The following is a 9,974-nucleotide window of genomic DNA, read 5'->3' as shown; positions in this document are numbered from 1 at the left end:
ATGGTGCCAACTTGGGCCAGTGAAGCAACGTCCTCCACAACTAGACTGAAGAACAAAAACGACAGCAACTTGTCTGTTCCCCTTCCCCAATTCTCCAGCGCTGTTCCCATCCCCCAATTCCCCAATAAAAATCTTAAAAAAAAAAAAAGATTGTCATTCAAAACATTAAATATTTTTAGGCCAAAGAAAGTTAGAAGCCAGATAAATTGCACCTTCACTGCATAGACGTATGTGCTATATCAGCTCATTCAAACATTTTTTCCCAGGCCCTGTGCAGCTGATTCAAGGTAAATATATGAGAACAATCTCCTGCATAGCGATTAATGACATTATGGCAATTTTAAGAAAGTAATTTACCCAAAGATCTTAAAAAGCCAACTAAGTGAAGCTTTGGTGGAACAGGAGAAACTCTTTGAGTCAGAAATGCAGAGGTCTAAATTTTAGCTTTTCCAGTTTTAGCTGTATGGCAATTCATTCTAATCTCTCTGTCTCTGTCTTCTTTTCTGTGAACTGGGGATACTCCTGTCTCTATCACAGTACTGTTGAGCGGATCGCTCATCTACTCGTTAAATGAAACATTTAATTAGCCTCTCCATGTGCCATGCACTTTACCAGGCCTTAGGGACACAATGAAGCACAGAGCAGGTAAGAGAGAAGCCACACATACACAAAACAAGCATATTTTGATAAAGGAGCAAATAAGTAGAGGGAGTTAGTGGGAAGACCACTTTAGACAGAATGGCTAGAGAAGGTCTGTTGGAGGAGCTGAGAAGGGAAGAATGGAGACGAACCAGCCAAGAAAAGAGCTTTGGGGAAAGGTCAGCTGGGCAGAGGAAACAGCAAGTGCAATGGTCGGAGGCCGACGTAATGAGATGGCACATAAAAAACACCCCCAGCACATCCAGTGGTTCTCTGTCCCCACTCTCTGACCCACTCCCACCTACACACACTCAGATAGTCATCCTGCTTTACACACAAACACTTCACTGGACAAATGGTAACAGTTGTGGTGAATTTCAATGGAATAAAATGTAGTGAGTAAAAGAGCAACCAATAAGGGCCTTTGGGAAAATACATTATTAGGGTTAATATAATCACTTAAACCTAATCGCCTGAGACATTATCAAAGAGGAGGGGGAAAAATCATGCTGAATACAGCTACCTAGGAATGTGTAACCTTGGAATTGGTCATCAACTCTAAGACATTCAAATAAAAGCAAGACCGATATTTGCCTTTCTAAAATGTAATTAATAGTTAACTATCTGCACTGTGCTGACTTTTCACCAAAATAATTAATTTAACAATATATTCCTTTTAGTCAAGATAATATCCAAGTTCAGTTGCTTGGTCTCACAGAGTGGTAGCCAAAGTTGCTAAATTACCCAGGCTGAGCTGAACAACTTTTACCTTACGTATAAAAGTTTTCAGCTTGATGCCCCTTGAGGTGTGTGGACATTTTCTGTGTCTCGTTAACTTTACTGAAAAATTGCTCTGAGGAAAACAGGCGATCACAGACCATCCAAATACAGCCATCTGTAAAAGACGCAACAACTAAACTCCACCACTAAGCTCCGCGTAACATTTTGATCAAGTACTCCTGTCAAGCACCAGGCAATAGGCTTGTTACAGAGAAAACCACAGGCCCAAAATGGCATCACTTGTGCTAAAGCCCATGATGCCAAACCTAGATTTCATTCCTGACCTAATTGCTGTTTCAGCCTCTCCCAGAAACATCATCTTAATCAACCATTCTGGAATTGAATGAGGTAATCTGTCACATGGCCCTCTCCATGCCCCACAGAAAGAAAAGACAATCTGTGTGATAAAAAACCTTTCCCTCCCTTTCTCCCCAAAAAAGTTGTCCTGGCCTAAAAATAATCCTTTATTTCCTTTTCTCTTGCCCCACCCTTTTTCTTATGAAAAACTTTGTTTTTGTACAACCCCACCCCCCAGCGCCCTCCTAATTGCTAGATAAGCTGCTGCTACAATAGATTTGTGAATCACTTAATAAGGCCAATTAGATCTTTAAATGTATTCAGTTGAATTGTACTCTTTAACAACCTCCTGACTCAACATGCATAAAATTCTTACTTATGAGGACAAACATGTATTAAAGACAAGAAATATCCCAAGTATGATCCCAGTTCACATGTTACAGCAGATTCTACGTCATTGTGAAGGAGAATTGTTCCATCACCATAGAGGTGAAAGCTCTGTGAACAGTGAACAGATCTGCATCCCATGTTATGATCTTTAAACAAAAATATCTACAGGAAGATTGGGGGAGGTGGGTTATCACTTTGTGAGGGGTGTAAATGCCTACCTATTACATTGTTTTGTACACCTGAAACTAATAAAAAAATAAAAGTAAAGAATTCTAACCTAAAAAAAAAAAACCCAAAATGATCTATAGGAGACCAGGCTGATGTATCCAAGTGTTCATCATCAAATGAGGACACTTTTATTAAGGACACAAATGATCAAGATGAGATAAAATGTTCAACAAAAAAATCACTGTAATGCTAAAACTAATCCTTATTTCTTAAATTGCAATAAAATTAATTTTTGTCTTTTACAGTTACCCAGAAAACTGTTCGAGATCCTGCCTACATTCAACTTGACTAGTGGATAAATAAAGCTGATGGCATCAAAGCATTATTTTAAATTGTTTAAATTGTCACTACACAGCTTAAAGTGAATATTATATGTATGTATACCATAAGTAGATACCTTTCAAATGTATCCTGTTTAGTAAAGCTCTCAAAATAATCTTGTCATATTTACTCTAGTTTTGAAAGTAAAAACTTAACATCCTTTTTACAAAAGTGAAAAATTGTTCTGGATATAAGGGGGCGGGGGCAAAATAAGAATAAAAGAATGATTTGGGTTTTGTATCATATAAGCCTTCCATTATATCTGCTGATTATCTGCCCAGTTTTTCTGCAACTCTCTTGAAATCATATTTACTTCAACTTTAAACAAAATTTTTGAGTTAGTTAGAAACCAAGAGGTAGGTTTTTGTTCACAGTAGATCCTTCAGGCTCTGAGTATGACAACAGTGGACGTCTGTTTCTGCTCATTTCAGCTCTTCCTTGGCATTCATTGTCTAGAAGCCAAAAAGGAAATTGGCTTCTTTTCGGTTCCATCTATCACAGCCACAGAATTATATAACATGTCAGAATAATGAAATCCTACAGTGCCTTCCAAAACTCCCAAGAAAGATGTAAGTTTTCTCTTTAACAAGTATATTTTGTAGACTCCTACTACTTTGAAAACTGAAAATCAATGCATGGCATTATGGCTAAGCATAATATTAAGAGATAGTATCATGACATTCTTCAACTTTTCAAGAGAAGGTAGCATTTTCCACATATGCTCATTATATTTGGGATCACTTCACCTTTCAGGAATGGTAAGCTGTCTGCTGGTAATTAGATCATAAAGAGTGATTCAATGACAATTGAAGTATCTATACAAAAACAGCATTAACTGGATGGTATGTCTCCTATCAAAAGCCAAGTTTCTTTTGCTGTTACAGCTTTCAGATACTTTCTAACACATGATATAACATTTTATATTATCTTATTAAAATAAAACCCAATTTGTTATTTTTTTCTTTCCACCAAAGCCACACATAAGGAATTTCCAGACCAAAAATGAAAATAACATATCTTTTCCTGAATACACATGATGATTACAGAGATTTTAGAAAACAGAAAAGTATGAAGGATAAAATACAAATTATTTTATATTTTCACTTGCCAAAGATATCTGGTACATTTTGTCCCAGTTTAAAAATTTGTTGCTTTGAAAGACTTACAGAAAACTTGCACAAATAGCACTGAGAGTTACCTTAAATCCTCCACATAACTTTCCTTAATATTAATACCTTGAATGGCCTTAGTAAAATGACCAAAACTAAGAAATCGACATTGATACAATACTATTAACTAAACCACAGACTTTATTCACATTTCTCCAGGTTTTATTTATATCCTTTTCCTGTTCCAGGTTCCTCTTCAGAATCTCATGTTGCATTTACTGGGTTGTCGGAAAAGTCATGACACATTTTTGCAACAAAAAACAGAAAAAATACGTCATGACTTTTCTGACAACCCAATAGTTGTCATGTCTGTGTGGTCTCCTCTGACCTGTGACGTGTGATGAAATAGACACTTCTGAAGAGTCCTGGTCAGTTATTTTGCAGAATGTTCATCAGTTTGATTTTGTTGGACATGTTCTCATGATTAGATTGAGGTTATGTACTCTGGGCAAGAATGGAACCAGAGGTAATGTGTGTTCCCAGTAGATCTTATCAAGGAATAGATGATGTTGACATTTCATGGGTTCTGTTAACCTTGATAAAAGTGGTGCCTGCCAGGTTTCTCCACTCTAAAGTTTCTGTTTGCTCCTTTGTAATTAATTCATATTTTGGAAGAGGTACTTTCAAATGCAAATGTTGTGTTTCTCCTCAAATTTTCACCAAATAATTTTAGTATCCATCAGTGGATATTGCCTGCAATAATTTCTTGTGGTATTCTAATGGTGATTTCCTATTTTCCTCATTAGTTTTTCACTTATTAATCAGGATTCTTCTCTAAGGAAGAGCTGTCTCTTCTCTATTCAAATATTTACTCAAATATTTATATCAGTATGGCCTCAGAGGTGCTTATTTCATTCTATGGGTTATAATCCAATTCTACTTTTTTCTTTTGTAAATTATTCTAGCTTTGACCTTTGGAAATCTTTTCAGTTTGGCTCCTGTGCCCTTTCAACAAGCCCTTATCTTTTTTTAGAGAATTGCCTCACATGCTGCCACTGCAAGAGGTGAGAGTCTCATCTACACTTTCTGTCCCAGCCCTACAACAACCGTAACCCTGGAAAAACCCTGGTTTCTTTTATTAGATAATGATATTAGAGACCAAAATCTGTGTGGCAGTCATGCTCATTGCTCCTGGGGTGTCACCACTTCTAGTCCCTCTCAACGGACAGAGCTTCAGAATATATGTGTGTACGTCTACTAACCCGCATATACACACTGATCTAAATTTATTTCTTTATCTATCTTTATACATATTAAAAACCAAGAGCTCATATTGATGCCTACAATTCCCATCCAACACTACAGGATTTATTCTAGCCTTCTCCCTTTCCTTGTATTTCACTTCTGTTTACAACAGGCAGTGAGAAAACTGGCACTCGTTGTTTACAATAGACGCATATGCATGTATTCGTCTAACTCCAGTATACACAGAAGTAGTTTCTGAATTATGAATCCATACCCTTGTGAGAAACAAATTTACTAAGCTAAGTACATTATTTGTATACAGTTCTTTTTATCTTTAGTTCCACATCATTCTGTCAAAATACCATTTTGCAAAGTGAATTAGGTTTCTTCTTTCCTCTTCCACCTCCTTCAGTGTTATGTTACTCATGTGTAATACAGTTAGATTCATTTGCTGCAGTTTCTATTCCATTTGGGGTTCTTTTCACATCCTAGTCAATTGAGGAAACATTTTATTAATACATACTATAAATACTTCATTCTTTGCGATGTAAAGTTCTATGACAAATACATAGAGTCCTGTATCTACCACCATACAGAACACACACACACACACACCCTCAACCTCCAGCCCCCAGAAAGTTGAGAAGCCTGTGGCACTCCCCAGATCATTTTTGCTGGGGGGTGAGGGGAGGCACATCTCTGCTCAGCTTTTGCTTTTCAGTGTCCTCATCAAAGGGCTCAGAGGCCAGGTGTTGAGGTGTGCATGGGAAGCCTGAAGACCTGTTTCATCTCTCTCTGCGTACTTAGCGCTGAATTCCCACGATCAACAGTCCACCAGCCCCTTACAATGTGTGGTTTTATGTGAATATGAAATCATCCCCACCCCCACCCAAGTTCCCTCATAGGCCAGTTCCAGTAGCCAACCCTGAAAGTGTCTTTTGTGAAAACACCTTACCTAGCATTTGTTTCCCCAGAGCTAGTTCTGGTGTGATGGGAATTAATGTGCTCCTTTGTAGTTCAAAGAGCTATAGGAAACTGAAGCTCCCAAACCCTCCCTTTGAGGCAACTGAAGCCTTGAGCTTTAGTCACCAGGCAGCCCTGCAGGAACCATCAATGGATGTGACCCAAGAAGGACTGTTCGAGCCTGCTCATCAGTGTGAGAGGCCTTCTGATGTGGCAGTCTTTTGGACAGCAGCAAGACTGCGGAGTCTTTCAAGGGCCCTGAGTTCTCTTGGTCCAAAGTATGAACAATCTTGCATGCCACATGGGAAGAATTTATGACACCCATGGCAGCCATGACTGCAGGTAACCCAGGACTTTTAAAATATTTGTCAACGATACTTCAAATAGCTCTATAACCAAATGATTCATTGATCCTTGGAAATTAGATGAAAAGAATCTCCAATTTCCCCACCCTCTTTGGATTCCTGATACTCTTTTATAAAATTTTGGAGCCAACTTTTCAGTTTTGTAATTGAGAAGACTGAATAACTTCGCCAGTTTACAGCTTCAAAAAATAAACAAATAAATAAATAAATGAGGGGCCAGCTTAGTGGCTCAGTTGGTTAAGAGTGCGAGCTCTGAGCAACCGGGTCACTGGTTCGATTCCCACATGGGCCAGGGAGCTGTGCCAGAGCTGAGCTGCCGCTGAACTGCCAACAGGTGGCAGGATGGCTCAGCTGGTGAGAGCACGTGCTCTTAGCAGCAAGGTTTCCAGTTTGACTCCCTCATGGGATGGTGTGCTGAGCCCCCTCCCCTCCCCGCGACTATTATAGATTGAAAGTGGTGACTGGTCTTGGAGCTGAGCCTGTGCCCGCCACAACTAAGACTGAAGGGGACAATAATTTGACTTGGAGCTAATGGTCCTGGAAAAACAGAATGTTCCCCTTCCCCAATTTCCCAACGCTGTTCCCCTCCCCAATCCCCAATAAAAACCTTTAAAAATAAAGAAAGAAACAAATAAATAAATGAATGAAATGCAGAAGGTAAGTCTGTCTTGAGGCAGCACACTAATAGAGAGTCTTCCCACTGAAATGTACAATGGCTTTCAGAAAATTGTGAAGGGCAGACGGAAGAAGGAAAGAAGAGAAAGATGGTGCTGTCTGCCCATTTTCTTCCTAAGGCAAGTGTTGAAGATTTTTCAAGTAAAATAGGAATATTCAATTTTACCTCCACGTAGGGATTCTTATTTTAGTCTAGACAGAAATGGTTTTCTGCCCTCCTAAAAACTCTCTCCTCAGCCAAATATCAAAGACTAGAGCTGGAGATGTAAGTAAGGTGGGGCAGGAAGTGCACCCATGCGGAATCAACCAGCCTGGATGTGAATCAACCGGCTTTCAATCACCAGCTCAGTCACTTCCAGGAAGTCACTTAATCTCTGTGGCTCTTTATTTTCCCATCTATAAAATAACACAGACCTCACAGGTTCTTATTAGGATCAAATAAAAAATTTGTGTCGACATGCCTGGTGCATTATAGGTTATAAATGTTAATGGAATCAGAATATAACTGTGGTGATACGTGGTTCTGCATATTTACCTTAACGCCAACTCTACTGATAATATTTTGTGCATAGTGGCGTTGTCGCCTCGCTACTTGGGCATTGTCGTGGATATTATAACACAGGGGAAACAAACTTTGTCTCTGATGGATGGCAGCTCACAGAGCAGACCTAACACTGTACACTCAATCACACATGAACAGAATGATACACTAATGTCTACTGTGGAATTATGGCCAAAGACTTGATGGAGAGTGTCATTCTCTGGGTAGGAAGGGAGTCAACCATAGCCTGATGCCTCAAATAAAGTCATGTTTTAAAAAACAAAGAGTCTTCTAGGAATTTTCTTGACCTTTTTTTTTTTTTTAAATCCCAATTGGACTTAAAAAAAAAAAAAATTCCAGGGCTGGCCGAGTGGCGCGTTGGTTAAGACCTGGCTTGGGATGTCAGAGGGCCCCAGTTCGGATCCCACATATGAGGGCCAGTGACACTGCCCTCTACAGCTAAGATGCTGAGCAGCAGCTCAACCTGGAGCTGGGCTGCCGTGAGTCACCAGCGCCGGCAGATGGGTTGCCAGGGGCTACCGTGTGTAGCCAGCAGCCAGCATGAGCGGCGGTCCAGAAGCAGGCGACTGATCTGCCTCGCCTGGGAAGAGCACAATGATGGTGCCAACTTGGGCCAGTGAAGCAATGTCTTCTACAACTAGACTGAAGAACAAAAGGATAGCAACTTGTCTGTTCCCCTTCCCCCAATTCCCCAATAAAAATCCTTTAAAAAAAAAATTCCAGCTGCTGGAAAGAACTGCAAAATATAAAAAGTAATTTTATTTAATAAAGCATTTTTTTTGCCCCTTTAAAAGTGAGCTTACTTCATGGAAAATTGCTGTATTATTAAAACTTGCTTAGTTAAATCTCAATAGCAACAAACCCATATCATTAATAGAATTTCCTATTTGTTGCCTTAACCAAAACTAATGTAACTATATAATTTATCATCCAGACTGAGACACTTCGGGTAGTAAAACTTGGCTTCATTAATAATTATGCTGGGACCATAAAGCAAATTTAGGAATGGTTTTAGGAAAACATGAACAGAGGATCACTCTAGCTTTCCAGCAAGTTTGACTAGCCTTATGGCTGATATCTGAGAGGACTGATGTACAAAGGAACTGCAGAAGGAAATGAGGCTGTTTAGACTTAGCAGAAGCATATCATGATTCTTTTTCTCCCTGAATTGGAAGATTTTCATGTCATTTTCATTTTAGCATTAACCGATTCTAAGAAAAACTCAGTATGCCTGAATTGTCACCAAATTTCAAAACAGGACTGTGTTTCCTGTATTAAAGGCCTGGACTATGATCTATTGTTTGCTAATGCATTACAAACAGTATCCAATTTTGTGACTATTAGATTTGAACCTCATCATATGGCACCTCTGTCCCCTATAAAAGGACACATTGTTTTCAACAGGTCTGAGGATATGAGATTAAAAGAGAAATCTGGACTTTTGGATAATGTGTGAAGGGAACAGGCAGGCCGATGTATATGTTATATTCTATAGATATTTCTGTTTAACTATTACTTACAGTGTCTGCAGTATGTATTTGAGTCTGTTAGATTTATCAGTTAGGTACAGTGGGAGTTGTCTTACACTGTACCAAACAATTTGCTTACTAATATAACATAAATGTCATTATTATAAATAACTCACAGTTACTTAAAATGTTTTTATGATGACATCTTTTCTTTTTCAGGGATCAGTCAAGGTCTGTTTGTTATACGTCCTTTTTCCAGCTTTCTATGTTCACTTTGAAAATTCACTTAGATATATCTTCCAGCTAGTATATTACTTGAGACACTAAAATAACATATATTGTTTAAAAAGTGAATGATTGACTTAAAAATAAACCCAATTAAAGTTTCTTGCCAAAAGCCAGCTACTATATATTTAACATGTTTATCCCCAGTTGCATTTGTAAATTCATGTTTCTCTTCTTCTTTATATGATTCATTTATTTTATAATCCAAGTAGCATTTTTGAACTATTTTCTCTGAGATGAGTACTATTATCATTGTGAGCATGCCAGCATTAAGACCTGTGTCCTGTCTCAAGGTGCTCACTTATCTCACTTTTGTTATTTAAAATAAGATAACAGGGTAAGAATTATTACTATGTATTTGTATTATACGTGCTCAGGGTTCAGGGAAAACATGCGTAAAATATGCAAATTCTAAAATTATTTTGAAGCCTAGCTATTTAAAAAGGTCAAAAAAAGTGTTTTTCTCTTCCCAGCTAATAGAGATGGAGGGAAATCTGCCAAGCAAAGAGGTTCAATTTGGCCTCGCATTCATTAGCTGCTTTCTACACTGCCACTCTACCCAGACAAGAGGAGGTACTTACTGAGTGATGTGGAGAATGTCAGGCATGAGTGCGCTTCCCAAAGGAGAAGCCCTATTTTCCACCAC

The sequence above is a fragment of the Hipposideros armiger genome, unplaced genomic scaffold, assembly GCF_001890085.2.
Source record: "Hipposideros armiger isolate ML-2016 unplaced genomic scaffold, ASM189008v1 scaffold_603, whole genome shotgun sequence".
NCBI classification, from domain to species: Eukaryota; Metazoa; Chordata; class Mammalia; order Chiroptera; family Hipposideridae; genus Hipposideros; species Hipposideros armiger.
The sequence above is the reverse complement of the archived record's forward strand: the minus strand, read 5'-3'. Positions refer to the sequence as shown.